Source organism: Ambystoma mexicanum, chromosome 3p (genome assembly GCF_040938575.1).
Source record: "Ambystoma mexicanum isolate Mex_15411 chromosome 3p, UKY_AmexF1_1, whole genome shotgun sequence".
NCBI classification, from domain to species: domain Eukaryota; kingdom Metazoa; phylum Chordata; class Amphibia; order Caudata; family Ambystomatidae; genus Ambystoma; species Ambystoma mexicanum.
The window spans coordinates 929,328,398-929,346,212 of NC_090925.1; the positions used below are offsets into that span (position 1 = coordinate 929,328,398).

Here is a 17,815-nt window from a genome sequence, read left to right on the forward strand (position 1 = left end):
TAACAGTAAAATGTCTGGAAGCTACAAGTCATATATACTCATTACTCCTACGTCCCGTCCCCTTTCCTCCATACTTATGGGACATTCCTCCGTCCTGTGGGACGGGACCGGAGCACTTTGTAAAAGCATCAAAATTTTGCAAAATGTTGTCCTTCCTCTCTTGTTACGCGGGGTAACGCACACAGCCATAACCCCGCCCATCTTAGCTCTGCCCAGCGCATCGCCCATCAGTCCTTTTCTCCGCTCGTTCGAGAGTGGATGCACTTGCATCTGCGTAAGACTTTTTCTTCCAGTTTCCTCCTCTCTGGCTCTTGCTTAGCGATCGCGTGGTAGTCAGTCTGCCTTTTCAGCTAGACTTTCCTAATTGTTCTTCCTGTCAGCGTCGCTTCGCTAGGGCGGACCCCCATCCTCTTTGTTTAGAGTGCTTGTGTCCTGACCACCGGTGGGACTCTTGCTTTTATTGCGACTCCCTTTCGTTCCGGGCACTTCAACATCGTTTAGAGCGGTGGGAGGAGGCGTTTCAGCGCACTCCCCCTACGCATTTTCAATCCTTCTTTGACAAAAAGAAGAAACGCCCGGTGAGTTCTTTACTTTTTAGGGCACCCCGGCCGGGGGACTCCTTCTCGGTCTGGGAGGAGCATCAAAAGCTCTGTTACCCGGGCTTGCCCTGAGGTGCCGTCTAGGCCTAAAAAGTGTACCGGAGTTTTCTCCGAAGGTCTCTGTAAGGGGCCTTTTGACACTGGATTACATTCCGGGGCACCTCCTGTGGGGGGTGCTTTTGGGCCCAGTTCTACTAAGGCGTTGGGTACCGGAGCTTGCTCCGAGGCCTCCTTAATTGGAGCTTCCCGTACAAACACTGGGGTATGTCCGAGGCCTCGGTTGAGGTTGTTGATACCGAACGCAAGTTCGAGGCCCGACACGAAGAAGCTTTTACCAGACTCTGGTCCGAGGTCCCTCGTTTAGAGGCGAAGGTGACCAGCAGTTCTGAGAGGCCTGTTAAGGTCATGTCGGTGAGGTGTGTTCCTCATCGTTCCTGCTCTTGCGGTGACTCCAGATCTGTTGAGGGGGCAAGGAGTGAGGTTTTGAACCGTAATTCCTCCTTTACCGACAGTGCCGCGGTCCTTCCTGCGAAGGCTTTTTTGGCTATTAGCATGTCACAGAAACATCCTAGGCCGCACAGTACCGGCCCGGCCGAGGTCCCTTGTCTTAAGGCTAAAATGAAGACCCCTAACCCGCCTGTGGGGACCCCTGCTTCACTTCCACGGGTGTCACAGTTCTCCTCCGGTGCTGACAAAATCGCGGCCTTTCCCGCCAAGACCACAGCTGTCATTTTGGATACATCCCTTACAACTACGCCATCGGCCCTAGGTATAGGGGGTGGTTCTGTGGGTGAACATCGGTATCTGTGTGCAGATCGGTTTCGTCCAGTTTATGACGAACGCTCGGATGCCCCTACCGCACAATGTCTCGCTGCCTGCAGCATCGTCGCCCTTGATTTATGTGGACACCACTGGGGAAGGGCCCTCTTTGCAACCCTCTCCCTTACGTCCCTGGAATTACTCCCCTTATGAGGCCTCCTCTGGTCGCGCCTAAATAGTCAGCGGAGGACGCCTTGTTCGGCAAGTTTCAAAAACGTATGCATTCCGACCCCATGAAGGAGTACTTTCGAGGTTTGTTCAGGGAAATCTGCCCGCCTGCGCCGTCGGTTCCAGCTGCGGTTCCTGTGGTTCCGCCGACGCAGCTTTTGCCTGCCGGGCCTCCCCCGACTCTTCCACCCCTGCCTCCGTTGTCCTCAGTGGACAAGGTCATTGTGGTGCCCGATGTGACTCGGCCTGATCCAGACCTGTCAGATGATGCACAGGGCGATCAGGACGGCGAAGACCAGGCCCGCTCTATCAGAGCCTTTCATGACCGGGTGCTGGACATGTCGGTTGGATGTTCCAGCACCCAAGGCACCTGCCCCGCAGGAGGGCGTGCTTTCTAAGGGGGGCATTCACCTTGTTTCCTTCGGAGCGTACCGGTTTGTTCTTGCAGAAGGACGTTTTGGCCGAGGTCCGTAGAGTCTGGGAGAAACCACACTCTGGACTGTTTGTCAACAAGAAAATTGACGCGCGCTACAGGCTTCATTCTTCGGAAGAGGCGGCCATTTTTCAGTCCAGGCCTGCGTCATCCTCTTCTACGTCGACTGCACAGGTTCTGGGCAAAGAGGATAAGCTTCTTGACTCCTTTGGGAGGAAGATTTTCGCTAACTCAGCCCTGCAATTGCGTCTAGCCAATGCAGAACTAGTGTTAGCAGGGGCGAATATGAAAATGTGGAAAGGTCTATCGGAGTTTGATGAATTTATTCCCGCTGAAAAGCTTGAGGATTTCAAGGCGGGATTATCGGATGCTATGGTCCTGGCACAGGATCGGCTGGAGGCTGCGGCGCATCATGTTGACACTTCGGCCCAGGGCCTTATGCTTGGCGTGGATACCTCTCGTCCGGCTTGGCTGCACGCCACCAAGTTCTCTAAGGAGGTCCAGGATAAGGTTTTGGACCTGCCCTTTGATGCCAAGGAGCTCTTTCATTCCACAACAGACATGGGGCTGACCAAAATGAAGGACAGCACTCAGTCTGCCAAGTCCTTGTCTGTCCTGGTAAAACCACCTTTTAGGACACAGAGAACATTGTCGCAGCCTCAGCCCTCCTCTGGTTTCAGGGGTTTTCTAGATCGAAAATCCTGCAGGGTTGACGCCCCTTTGGGAAATTCCCGCCAAAGGCAGCAACGGAGTCGGTTGTTCTCCCGCTCCTCAGCCTCCTCCTCAGGTTCAGGGGGCGCCGCCGCTGCTGAGAAACCAACTAAATGAGGGTTTTCTGCGCTCGCACGAGGCCCCGGTGGGAGGACGCATTGCGTCTCATTGGGAGGCATGGCAGACCATCACCGAGGACTGGTGGGTCTTGTCAGTCGCTCGGGCGGGCTTCCGCTTACCCCTTCCCCACCAATCAATTCTCCCTTCCTGCAGTCTTGGTCGCCCTCCCTCAGAGCCAAGATTCAGAAGTTACTGGATCTCAGAGCGGTGGAACCCGTTCCCCTTGGGGAGCGAGGGGAGGGCTTCTACTCCCTCCCGGCTGTTTACGGTGCCCAAATCCAACCAGGCTGACCTGCGCACCATCCTAGACCTTTTCCAGTTCAATCTTTTTCTCCCCCAAGAGAAATTCAAGATGATCACGCCCGGTCAGATAAAGTCCTCTTTACTGAAGGGTGATTGGCTCAGCGTGGTGGACCTTCAGGACGCGTATATGCATATCCTGATCTGGAATCCACACCAGAGATGCCTATGGTTTTCTGTGGGGGAGGAGCAGTTCCAGTTCCGAGTGCTCCCTTTCGGCCTCAGTTCGGCACTGCGTGTCTTTACGAAGATGTCGGTTATCGCAGCTTATCTTCGGCTTCAGGAGATCCATGTGTACCAGTATTTGGACGATTGGCTGTTGCGCAGTCCTTGCCCGCTGAAAGCCTCCAACAATCTTCAGTCCCTCCTCCAGCTCCTGTTCCACCTTGGGCTGTCGGTGAACTGGCGGAAATCTTCCATGACGGTCTCTCAGGACTCGACTTTCCTAGGTTTTCGTTGGAACACGATCGACTGCAGAGTCAACCTGACCGGGGACAGAATGGCGGATCTGTTGGCCACGTGTCAGATGTTTGCGCAGTCGGAGAGTATGTCGGCCTGGTGGTTCCAGAGGCTTCTGGGTCTCATGGCCTTGTGCGTCTTGGCCCTTCCTCTTGCTTGTCTCAAGATGAGGCGGACGCAAATGGTTCTTCGGAATTCTTGGCGTCAGGCTGTGGATCCGGACTCCAAGATGATATTGATTCCGGCTTTCATGAGAGTGGACCTGGTGTGGTGGTCGTCTCTCAGCAACCTGTCGGTGGGTGCGGGTTTTCAAGACCACGCTCCGATGGTGACGATTACGACGGACTCCTCCCTTCTGGGGTGGGGTGCGATGTTGGATGATCTTCAGGTCTCTGACCTCTGGTCACCCCAAGACAGTTCCTTTACATAAATCACCTGGGCTTCTGCTGATATTTCCTGGCACTCAAGGCATTCAGGCCGGTCATTGCCAACAAAGTGGTTTGTGTCCGAACGGACAATGTGGTGTCAATGTTTTACATCAACAAGCAGGGGTGCACCAAGTCCCCTCCTCTTGTGGATCTGGTCATTCAGATTTGGGAATGGGCGGTTCAGCATGTCGTCTGGCTGGTGGCAGTACACATCCCGGGCCACCTGAATGTCACGGCGGATGCGGACAATGGTCAGCTACGAGTGGGAATTGAAGACTGAGGTCCTCTCACATGTATTCCTGTGTTGGGGCACTCCGGATGTGGACCTCTTCGCAACATCAGCAAACAAACTTCCTCTGTATGCCTCCAGAAATGGGGTGGGAGCCTCCTCTCTGGGGGATGCGCTCGAGATCCCTTGGCACAACATGAGGGCCTATGCTTTCCCGCCTCTGATTCATCGGACAATTTGCAAGCTGAGGAACATGGTGAACTGTTCTCTTCTGCTCATAGCTCCGTGGTGGTCGGCCAGGTTCTGGTTTTCAGAGCTTCAACACCTGTCGGTGTGTGCATCGATCAGGCTTCCGTTGGTTCCCGATCTGCTTCACCAGAGGGATCGGCAGCTGTGGCACCCCGAATCTCAATCTGTCGGCTGACAATATGCACATTATCCAGGTAGCCAGGAAGCCCTCGACAAGGTCTCAGTACAGAAGCAAATGGCTTCGGCTCTGTCACTGGTGTTTAGCCAAACAACTGGATCCCAGTGTGACTACGATTGACACTGTGCTTGCCTTCGTTTCTCACCTAGCAGAGTCGGGTATTCATGTTCTATCATGCAGAACTTACCTTTCCTCTGTTGCCGCCTACCTATCCACGGACCAGTGCTCTTATTCACTGTCAAATCCAGTGATTAAGAGAGACTTTTCGGGTCTAACGTGTCTCTACCCTCCAGTTCGCAAGCTGCATCCGACGTGGGATCTTAATGTGGTCTTCACGACGTTGTGCCACAAGCCGTTTGAACCAATGGCCACGGTGGATCTCAAGCACCTTTCGTGGAAGGTGTCTTTTTTTTTTTTTTATCACTGTTACTTCAGCAAGGCGGGTGAGTGAGCTCCAGCTCTGTCGGTGGAGCATCCCTTTTTGGTTTTCCACAAAGATAAGGTAGTCTTAAGGACAAATCCTGCTTTCTTACCGATGGTGGTTTCTGATTTCCACCTGAATCATTCCATCTCCCTGCCTGTCTTCTTTCCAAACCCAGCTTCAGAAGCAGAAAGGGTTTTGCATTGTTTGGATGTTAGAAGAGCTTTTAAGTTCTATCTGGACAGGACAACTGAATTTAGGAGTTCTTCTCAACTATTGGTGACCTTTGGTAATCCACAAGGGAAACAGGTCTCTAAAGCGACTAGCTCCAGTTGGATCGCTGCCTGTATTACGGAGTCCTACACGATTCAGGGTCTCCAGCCTCCTAAAGGGATTCATGCACACCTGGTGCAGGGCAAGGCAGCTGCGGTAGCCTTTCAGAAATATGTCCCCTGGGAGACCATTGCGAAAGCGGCTACTTGGGCCTCCCCATCAGCTTTTTGTAAGCACGACTGTTTGAACTTGAGCTCCAGAGCTGATGCTCAGCTTGGCCAGGCTGTGCTGAAGAATCTTTTTCATTAGGGGATTTCCATCCACCCGTAGTTCCTGTGAGGAGTGCTTGGGAATCTCCCATAAGTATGGAGGAAAGGGGACGGGACGTAGGAGTATAACCAGGTTACTCACCGTAGTGACCGCCTTACTCCTAGTCCATAGTCCCCTTTCCTCCATACGCCCGCCCGCCGTCCCCTCTACTAAGGTTCCTCTATTATTGCTTAATGGTCTCTGACCTGGCGATAGAAAAGGACTGATGGGCGATGCACTGGGCGGGGTTATGGCAGCGTGCGATACCCCACGTAAAAGAGAGGAAGGACAAAATTTGGCAAAATTTTGATGCTTTTACAAAGTGCTCCGGTCCCGTCCCACAGGACGGAGGAATGTCCCAAAAGTATGGAGGAAAGGGGACGACTAGGAGTAAGGTGGTCACTACGGTGAGTAACCTGGTTATGTGGGCACTTCCTGTTTATGAATGTGAGACTTAGTAATTTACAAGCTCTGTGTGGAAACAGACTGTCTCATTTACCCCAAGCCTCCAGAAGCTTGCTTATGTGTCACACAGAGAGCCCCAGCTCAGGAATAGATCTTTGAGACTGCTCGGTTAGCTGCCTCTGAAGGTGCTGGGTGGGGGTTTGGGCCTCGGGCCTCCACTACACCGTGCGCTCGCAAGACCAACTTTTGGCTCAGTTCCTCCAAGCGGGTGTAGTGCTGTATCCTTGATCTGATATCCAGAGCCTCACTCGGTCTTCTTTCATGTTTGTACGATCTTTGTTTGTCTCTTTTTGTGCGCACTGAGGCTTTTGGGCGTTATGGGCGATATAAGAAATTAAATAATAGCCATGTACCAGGCATACCATGATGTCCTCTAAATAATTAGGCTGATGGGTCCCTGAAACCCAATCTGTGTTTAAAGAGTAGCGCTTACTTTCTTTTATCAAGAGCGGAGGCGAGTAGAGCATTGGCCCACTCCTGCAACGTGCAACCTGAGCCTTCAAGATGAGTTTGCCATTGCTGCTCCCTATTGCGGCTATCAGGAAGCCACTTACCGTCTCATGCAAGCGCAGGACCTCCGAAACGCCGTTTGTAGATGGTGACGAGTAACCACATAATTGAGGAGAGGAGGGAACATGGACAAAGAAAGTACACCCATCCGCGAATTAAATCTTCCCCTCTATCCACAGCATTGCATTCATATTGGCTCATGCTCTGTGGACAAAATGCCACATAATACCAGTAACTAAAATGCAAAGCAAAGCCTAGTGCTCAATATTGGAACAGAGGAATGTTAAATGAACACAGACTGTTTAAAGGAGATGTAAAAGCAATTATTAAAGCCTGAACAAGTGAAGCAGCGCTGATTTTCTTTCATCTGGATGAATGGGTTCTTTGTGTAAATGTCCACAGGAAAATGTAGTCATGTGAGAAAGTAGTCGGCTAAAAGTAGCTTTTAAAAAATGCAGACATTCAATACACGCAATGCAAAGTGTGAAAATGGTTCCAGTAGTAAGATCGCTAAAATGGCTATTTTCAAATGCACAAAAGTACAATGCTGTAACCCCAACAGTGACCGAAACCTGTGATTAAACCTCTACAGTCACCCTAACTCCATTTCTAAACCTTAACCTAGCTCCAATTGCAATCCTTATTCTACCGTGAACCCTTCATGGACACCAACCCTTCGGTGCGCTAAGACATTGAATTTGCATGTTACTCAATAGAAAACACCAAAGAAATAAAAAAGAACAATGAACCCAACTCCAGCCCCATCACCAGCTCACCACAAATTACATAGACATTTCCCTAACCCAAACCCTTGCTTTAATCATAATATTGGCCTTAGCCTAATTGCAATTCTAACACTTACCCTAGCAAATAGGTTTATCCTAACCCCTATCCCATGTCATCACCAGCACTCTTCAACCTCTCTACCCCTTTCTTTAACACCCAAACCGTTACTCTATTGGCCCCTACCCTAACACTTAACCTGCCACTTAATCTACCACAAAAACCCTGACCTCCTAACTCTTATCCTAAATCTAACCAAAATAATTAGTCTAACCGTCACACCTATCCTTACCACAGCCTCTATCCTAACCCTACATCAATGCATTAGACGCCCACTGAACCCTCCTCAACCCTTAAACTTACCCTAGCAGCACTGCATTTTTGGATACTTTTTAGGTGCATTTATTTAATACTTTTTGCTTGGCGATTATTTTTTTTACTACAGAGGTATTTTCAGCACAACTTTACATTTTTGTTGGCAACATTTTCACTGGATACCACTATGTTGTACTGGTTGTAGGTCAAAGGATCGACAACCAAAGGATCGAATGGTCAAAGGGTCGACACCAAAGGACCGAAAGGTCCCCCAACACCCGTTTTTTGTGGTAAAAACCACTTTTTTTTCCATAAACGAAAACCTCCCAAAAAATGTAATTTAAAAAAAAAAATTCGATCCTTTTGTTTTCGGTCCTTTGGTGTCGATCCTTTGACCATTCGACCCTTTGTAGTCCACCCTTTGACCGGACACCTGTTGTACTTGACTTACAAGAGAGCAGTAGGTCCCATTGATGTGGAAACTAGCAATAACTAGGTTTACTGGTCAACCAGCTTTAGGAATTCTAACCCAAATGCAAGAACTTAGCACTTACTTTGGAATGTAGATATTAACGCAAGTCTAACTAAACTGCCATAGCCCTGCTTTGACTAGCCACATGACTACTTAATTGACTGGAAGACAAACACTGCATGTGGATGCCAAAAGCATGCCCTGTGTATTTCATGCTCAGAAATGTTTGTGCGTTTTACAGCCTACCTCACGTACACGGTGCATGTCATGGTTTATCAGATGCTGCCAATTACAAGGACATTTTTGCTAGCTGCTTTCTCCGTAACTAGATTTTCCTGGTGACATTTTTCACATAGAACCAGCATAGCTTGAGCAGTACTTTATTCCTAAAGTAGTTGTGTGCAGACAAGCTGTGTACATGCCGAGTGACCAAACAGTTTACACATGTTGCTTTGCTGGTGGTAATGGGGTGGAAATCCAGCCTCCCAATCTTCCATTAGGTACCAAGTGTGCAGTTAAGTGGCAGCACCAAATAGGGAAGGCAATTGGATCAAGTGTATGTCAACTGCTCCAGAACACGTGCCACATATGGAAGCTGGCTGAGACATCCTGGATTTTTGATTTAATTATTCAGAATTGTTTGTCTGCTTATGGTACCTTCTTTTATGTTCTTGTCCCACTCAAAAAAGGCGGGCATTATCTTGCTTTAATTTCTAATTTACAATATGTAAACCTGTACGTCCACCACTATATAGTTAAATGTCACACTAAAATGGATATTTCTCACCACATTTGTCAACAGGTGGACACCATGATTGAAACAATATAGGTTTCCTTATTTTCAATTCAAAAAGAAAATCCATGTATTACATTGCAATAGGTTTTAATTTACATATATTGTGGTAGGTCAGAATCAGGAGACTGACAAGATTTTCAAAAGATTTTCTTCTTATGATTAAAATAAAGTGCCTAATCTTCCCCAACTCTGTGATACTAAGCCTTACTCTAAACAAAACAAGGGGTGCTAGTCAGTGTGTCAAGATGACGAACGTAAATGAAATCCTTTTGTCCAGAAATCCTATTCTAACCTACTTTCTCTCCCTACTGCTCAAAAGAAAATATTAAATAAGACCTACTTTGGGCCTTGCCCAAGGGAAAGGGATGGCTGTTGGCTTCTGGCCCCCACCCTTATGTCTCTTCACCATAGGGCCTTGCCTATGTTCACAATACAAAACGTATAGTTAATGTTCAGCTGCAGTGCCGTTCCTGGGTCCAAGACAGGTTTCTTTGGTGCCTTTCCGCCCGCCTCTCATTCCCCGGAAGCCACTGTGTACCTGTATCTGAGTAACTGTGCTCCCAGGGAGGGCTAAGTAGGCCAATTTCCTCTAGTCTCGCGTCTGAGCCCCTTGCGTGACTCACCTGGACTCTGCAGCAGTGGGTCGTCTCCTCCTTATTAACGCACACAGAAGCGGGACTACCTTTAGAGTTCAATACCAGCTACAAAATTGTCTTTGCAAACCGAAATCTACAATTCCCCCGCCATTCAGTTTTAACCTAAAAACTATTGTATATACCTTTTCACATGAGATTTATTAATGTTATGTTTTACATCAATTGAAAAAATATATTAATTGCTGTTGATAGTTTTAGGACACACGTTTGGGTCATCTTTATTAGCAGTTTGCAACATTAACCTTGGAGTTATCGAATGCCCAAAGGCATCGCTCTTCCCTTGTTCAAGTATCCATATGTCTAAGAGCTACAAAGCAAATCCTTTCAGAATGCAACACTCTTGGACCCATAGGTTTTTAGCAAGAGCCAAAATGCGAAAAGATAGACCTAGACTCTAACCGTAGGTTCTCAGAATCAAAGCTGGTACCACAAGGAAGCGGCTGTCAATATACTAAGCAAGAGACTGGGCCAGCACAAAACCTGGGCAGCCACACCCCACGCAGAGGTGGTGTTAAGTGTATTTCATAAGGTAACACATTTCCCTGATACCCTTCACCATTACTATGGAGTCCAAGTTTTTATTAATGTTTATTTGTAAGGGATGTGGATGATGCATAAATTGACTAGTACAGACTTGATACGAGCACGTAGAGACACTCTAAAAAATAGTTTTGTTTTTGTAAAATATATTTTGATTAATATGTTGTAACCACATTATATAATCCTAGACCGTGTTTGCACAAAAATACCCTGCCTGCTTGAATTTCAATATTTGCATAATCTATTATTTAATAGGACCGTTGTTGCTGTCATATAGTTGAGATGAAGCCTGTGTACATCGAATTTTCCCTAAATTCTATTGCTAATCATTTTGGCTCGCTGGATGAATTTTTGACATTTTCCCCAAAATGTCACCCTCCTCCCAGCCCCCACCCCACCAACTGGACATTTGAGGGAAAATGCGTTAAAAGATGAGTTATTCAAACAAAAAACACTGTGTTCATCCTAGTCCAATTCTTTTTCCATAGAGAAAAAGTGCATAGATTGAACACCCCTAGCACAGAAACTGCTAACTTGATTTTCGCCAAATAAAAAACTACAGCACAAAGCGGTGCAGATATTTCTTTTTCTGGTTTGGGGTAAATCAATCCAGTAGTTTTTAAAATATTTGGAGATAGGGTTGCCCCCTGCTCCAGACAAAAATGTTCTGTACCTCCCCTGGTGCTTTGCAGTGGAGCATGGGAGCGGCTTTTTTTCTCTCTCAATGCAAGCGATTCCCTTCATAATATCCAGGGACGCCGAAAATGAAAAGTGCTCAAAAACGTATTTGGAGGAGGAAAATTGGTGTATTCACTTCAAGCTGGGAGGGGGAAAGGGGATAACCTAACCTGCAAAGTGGTGGGGCTGATAGTGTGCTGGGGAACCAGTTAGGGGTAGAACCTTCTTGGCTCATCTGGGAAATCCAGGGGGGGGGGGGGAAATCTCTTGATTACTGCAGTGATGTCACAAGATGCGCTTGGAAAACCACATCACACAGACCAAAGAGTGATGTGGGTTGATGTGGGAGTCCAGGAGGAAAAACACAATTAAGGGGACCAAGTAAAGATGAGAGGGGGGGGGGACACATGAGCTTAAAATCAGATGGCTAAAGGATGTAAAAGCTTCCCTCACTGTCATAAATGCTGGTCATTGGTTTGAAAATCCACACCTGATGGATGTCCATAGCAAAGCGGAAGGCTAAGGTCCTGCTTATGAACTTTTTCCTGGGTCAAAGGGAAATGGTAGAAAGTGGAAAATCCTCATACAGAGCTCACCTGATAATTACATCACCTAGAAAATTGTAGCAATACCTGGAGTGGTGTATAGGTGCACCTCAACGCTCGTCCTTGGTCGGCCTAGGTTTTAATTTTCTCATTGAATTCTAGAACTAGCAAATAGGTAATGTCTGGGAATTGATCATAAAACCTAACCCTTCTGCCAAACGGATATTGAAACGTTGGCTAACTTACTCTTCTGTTGCTCTTAAACTACAATCCATAAAATAACTTACTCCCAGTTTTAAAATTGAAGGGGTTTTATCAATTTAGGCCGGCACTATTACATGGTCTATTGCTGCGAGATGAATGTGTACGTGGGCACTTAATTATTTTATTCAGCAGGCATTGACATTTTGGAAGCTGCACATGTGACCTTGAGGAGAATCTCTCCCAACCATCTGTATGTTAATATATTACCCTGTGTCCTTTTAACTTGAACTTTCATTCTTACAAATTCTTGTTAAGGAAGTTCATTTACAGCTTAAAATTGGTGGAACATCGCAATGTATATTTTGAGTCCAGTTTTCGGCGGGCAATCTTTAATGCCCATTTTATATGCTTGTACTTGATTTTCATGTGTTTTATGATTATTAAAAACAAGCAAATAAACAAATTATGATCAGATTGACAACAGGCAAGACTTTTTACATTTCAGTCGTTTTTCCCATTCTCGCAGGAATCGGCATGCCAGTACACTACCAATGGAATCTGGATGATCAGCAAGGATTCCTGGGAAATGATTGCGGGAATAGCAAGTAGGGAACAAATTGTGTTATACCTGCAGAGATCATATCTACTAGGCAGGGGTGCAATGGGTCTTTGGAAAAACACTGGTGCAACATGTACATTGGACACCACCATGGCCAATTAACACAGAGCCCACTAAGGTTCTAATATTTGGGGCAATGAGGCCTCCGGCTAAGGCCCTGTGTTTTAGAAAGATTTGCGGCACAATGGACAATGGGCATGGCTGAATGGAGTTATGGGCTTTGGTCGGTAGGAACGGGACACTGGCCCCGACTTCAGGGAATGACCTACCCCCTGTAGGGAAACCCCTAAACGCTCACACCAGAAAAATACAACCGACTAGGAAAAAAGACGAGCACACCTCTTGCAGGGAGAACAAGGTTTATTCACATAAAACCAAGCACGCAATAGCAAAGAACTCTACTGCCACAGAGCGCTCTGGCGAAATCAGCACAAGCAGTAGGCTTTAAAGGCAAAAGGCGTCGCAGCTGACGAACGGAGAATAGCACAGGGGCAACATGCTGGTCTATGAAGCAAGACCACGCAGAGCAAGAGAGGTTCGAATCCCGGATCCGCACTTAGAAACCAAACTCTGGTATTAAGCGCGTTCTAAAAAAAACTATTAAAGTAAATGAAGTACCTCACATAGGTTACAAATCCACATAGCTAGTTGGTCCGCCCTATGCATAGGTGGCCTGCTCCATAGCGGATACCAGGCCATTGGTCCCAGCTTTGCCTGTCCTTCTCCTCCTTCCACGTGGGATCCTTCTTCGTACGTCATGAAGTGCAGAGTGAATACTAATTGCCAATTATGAAACAATTCAGCACATCCCCCATCTCTGGCCTAATGTGCACCTGGTACTGCAGACATGGGTGCAGGTGCTACTTTCGAGGTCACACTAACTCTGATTTCCTGCTCGATCCCAGACGCATCGTTGCCGTTCCAGTTCTTCTCACCCTGCTTAAATTTGTTACTTTCCCTCCCTGACACCTCCCAGCACAAATCGCAGTGACCCCAGGTGGGGGTGAACTCTTTCTGCTTTGATCTTTCTGATGGTTTAGCACACTAACAGTTTTATAATCGGTGGTCTGGGATTGCCCAGTACACTGGAAGGCTGGGGTTTGGGGACAGGGGCACCTGGGCACTGAAAAGTACGGTTCGGACCGGTGAAGGTCACAGGCTCGACCGCTCCTCGTGGGATAACGTTTTACAGGGAGCTCTCGCCCCCTCATGGACTTGCACCCCAGAAGGAATGCACCGTGCAAATGCTACCAGTATGAGACAATGAGAGGTTTCAGTCTCTGCGGATTTGGTCTTTCTCACTGTTGCCCAGGCTGTAACTCGAACGTGCATTTACACACTTATCTTCTGTGCCCAGGCCTTAATGTCTAGGCTACAGCGCCAGACCTTCGATTTTAAGATAGCTATTTGTTAAAATGGCGTTTGGCTAGTGCAATCTACACCCACTTATATTCTAACATACCCGTAATGCAGCTTCTAACACCACCCTGTGCCCCATAACCTTCCCAGACATCTACAACACACTCTTAGGCCTCTGAAGCATTCAAAACCTCTTGCGGGGCTGTTACGATCGCCCGGCTTCCCAACATTCCCACCACTTCAAAACTCAACTGATAATGGAACGTTCACTCCATTCTTCCCAAGGCATACCAAATTTCAGCGACACCCAGACTGGTGACCACAGATCACTGTAGTACCTCACAAGGGCTGACTGGCTCCTCTTGACCTATGGAATGCAGCAAAGAAACCACTTGAATTCCCTTATGTCTTGCTTCAGCCTCTGTTCACTATATCCACCAACCACTCAACTATCAGCTTACAAACTCGACACATAAACCAACTAAGGCACTCACATGCAGCTTCTTAATATCCCTCATCAGAGAGCAAGCCAAACGCTACACCTCTACAACCAACTTGCATACCACTGCATTCTAGCACTATTGGCATGCAAGTTCTCGTTTCTAGACACAGACTCCTCGATGCTCTTACCACACAACACCTAGAACCCCATAACAATGCAGTCTTCTGGTTACTTCCAGCCTTTAAACAGCAGGATAAACACAAGGTTAATAGAATCATGTACTTGCCCTCTCATGCCAACTAATCAACCCCACTCTATCATTGCCACCAAAGGGCCTGAACATCATGCAAATGGGGGAAGTGGTTGCTATAAATCCTAGTAACAGAATATATTAAGACGGGCACAAGAAATGGATTTGATTAGATTAAAGGTTAACTTCATGCATAGTTCAACTAACAAAGTAGGTCAAATATAGATATATCAGTATATCTCAGCAAATAGCACCACTGCAGATTCTCGGATACCACTCTGGACTTTCATCACATCTGGGGTCCAGCACTCTGTTGAGGTGGCTCAGGCTTGGTCAGTCCTGCTTACTAGGAGTCCGGAGGATCTTCCAGCAGCTCGGGTCCGACTTAAGTGATGCACTCCAATCTGGTGTTCCTCTCCCTGGCACTTCGGTTCCTGCAGCAGCAAGGAAGTACAGCCAGCTCCAATAGGATGTCCAGACGAGTTCACTTTAAAGTTGATTGGTCCCACCAACTCAAGGGGAGAAGTCGTCCTTACAGGGCTTCTTTAGTCGAAACGAATTCGGGGATTCAGCACAGCAGCAGGGCTTCACCGGGCAAACCAATGGTCCAGGAGTTGCAGTAGGTGTCTTCAAGTTCTTCTTCGGATTCCTTCGCCCAGTGGTCGACTCTGCCTTCCAAGCCAAAAAGCCTTGCCCTTTGTGCAGGTTTCTCTCATTCGTTCCAGCCTAGCTGTCAGTCACACAGCGGCGTGGCTGTCCTTGCCGGAGATCCAGCCAGCCAATCACCTTTGGGTGCATTCCTGTAGCCAAGGGGATTAAGCACAGAGTTTCGGGCACCCCCCTCACTTCCTGCCCCTGCCAGACACTCTGGAGCCAGAGGTGGTAACAAACAAAGGGACCAAACCTGGTTTGGCACGCAGGGTAAATCTCAGGAAGGACCTTTGCAACAAGAAATGGCGAAAAAAGAAGACCGGGCCATTTTGACAAAATTGGCACCCATGGGTGCTTTACCAAGGCTGCAATTGCAGCCCGCAGTAAAAACACACACTGGTAGTAAAAAGTAAACCACTGCCACTAACCGTTAACTGTAGAAAGGGTAACATAAAAATGTTACATGAGAAACTAGCCAAAGGGGATACCAAGTAACCCATCCAGCACCCTATTGTAGGATAGTGTGTGCTGGGTCTAGAAAGTTACAAATGTAAGTAAAGTGAATTTCACTTTACTGCTCTTGGACACAGTAGTGTATCCAAGAGAAGATATTTAAACCTTTGGGAAATCTGAAAGACTTACTTGCATCACTGCACTGAAGGTGCTGTGTGACACAATGTAAAGATGATTCCTATGGAGTTTGTCAGACTTCATACTAACAAAGAAACACAGAAAACACATCGAATTAAAAGTACAAAGTCCCAAAGTTCAGCTAAAGAGCTGGGGGTCTCTAAGGTGGGAGGAATTTAGCACTAAACTGAAAATTCTCCCTAACATACACCAAAGGCATATTGTTTCCAGATGTGTGACATTGGGTGTTTGACTTGTCAGGGTGTTGGTGTTGACTGATGAAGCTTGCATGATCGTTGGAGAGATGTGATTTTATGGAGCGTTTTAATGAGGATTTTTTTCTGTAGCCATTTGTGGTGTGGTTAGTCAGTATGTGGTGATTGAAGTGGTTGAGCAAGAGGTTGCTAGTGTTTTTTTTTTTTTGGGATACCTAGTTAAAAGCTCAGGGCACAGTACAACAATGCGATGGCCACATTCCTATACGCATGAAATGTGCACAGCTCCACACATGGTGCAGAAATATTAAGCATACCTAGAAATGATCAAGATCCAGAATACAGAAATGGTAAAGCCTTTTGTTTGGGATAATGATGTGAACATTGTACCTAGCCATATAGGACAAGTTGTACATAGCCCTATAGGGCAATACATTCAATACATACATTCACCAAGATGTATTCGGGCAGAACACTAAATAAAATCAAATCAAAAGGGACCGCTAAACCCACCATCAGCACTTGCTATGAAATGCCTCGGCGACTGGCTTGGGCACTGTATAGAAACTATGTAGCTCGCCCACAAAGGGGCACCCAGGGGTGATGCACAATTATGGTGCAGTATACGGGCAATGTAATGGGCCATCCGAAGGACACCCAGCTGGGTGGGAGCAATAATAGAGTGCCATTAAGGACACATGCAGAGTGCCTTTTTGATACCCAGGTGTAGAGGCAAGAGTATAGGTCACAGAAAACATTCTCCTTTTGGCCGACATGTTGCGTTATTGGAGTTTGTATTGTGCACATCCACCACTTTTCAGAGTCTACCGGTGCTTCCAGGGCTCCAGAATGGCAGGAAAATACAAAATGAGTTATGCTCCTCTGCTGGTGCCCGTAGAGCAATGAGGAATTGGCATCTGTGCAGTTGTTTTCTCTGATTTGTGGCATTTCCCAGAAGGACTGTTTCTGGATGACGGGCCTGAGAGGCAGTGGGGTAAGAGGGGTTGTGTGTTGTGGTGGGTTTTTGGAGTCGGTTTGAGGAAGTTTACAGTAATTAAGTTGAGATTTGCTGAAGGATTTGTTTTAGTTTCAGTGATTTGTTGACAGTCGAGCGGTGGCCATTGAGGCATGGATTAAGGTTTGGTGGTGATTTGGATTTGTTGGGGAGGCAGATCTGTTGGACGAGGCTTAGTGGGTGTGTTTTATGGAGTTCTGCAAGTTGATCTCTGCAGCCTATACTGGTTCGGTAGTCTTAATTTCATCAACCATTTTCTGTGTTCCATTGATGTCGTTACAAGGTCTTAGAATCCTCCTTGGGTGATTTTTGATTTGAAGGAGTTCTGTTCCCTGCATGTGTAATGCCCTACCCTAGAGGCGATGCAAAAAGCTTTGAAGGAGATTTTATTTTTGATTTTATTTTTTATAACCAAAACTTTATTAGCTCATCACTGTTCACATGTGCCTTTAGCTTTGTATTGGCATAGATTCTTTTTGCACAGCTCAATTCCATCCAACATTTCTTACTGTAGTAACTTCAAACCCCCCCCCCCCCGCCCAACCGTAACCAGTCCTTTGAAAGCAGGCCCTATATCCTCTCCTCTTTGGCTCAGTCCTCTTCCTCCTGTAATATCCCAAGTGTCCTCAGTCCCTTCGGGATGTATAGGTGTATATTATCCTTTAGTGTATAGGTACGAAAGGTGACCAGAATTTACTAAATTTGCAGAGGGTTCCACAAATTATTGCCATCATTTTCTCCACATCCAGTGTTCCAGATTGCATAGTACCATTGTACAATGGATGGTGGTTCCTTCTGCTTCCATTGTTTTGCCATGCAACACCTCACAACCATCAATAAATGTGCCCATAGTGTTCCAGCTCTCCCTCCATTCGTTGCTCTCGGTCGGGCAGGATGATCAGGTGCGCTATAGCTTCATCAAGTTCCATGTCAACTGCTAATATCCCAACCACCTCCTTTGACTTCACATCCTG

At 47.0% G+C, this 17,815-nt stretch overlaps 1 protein-coding gene across 5 annotated transcripts in view; it reads left to right on the forward strand.

The window, feature by feature from the left end:
- LOC138581130 (protein MTSS 1-like) overlaps positions 1 to 17,815 on the forward strand; it is an 885,917-nt gene that overhangs the window by 651,474 nt on the left and 216,628 nt on the right. The window lies entirely within an intron of this gene.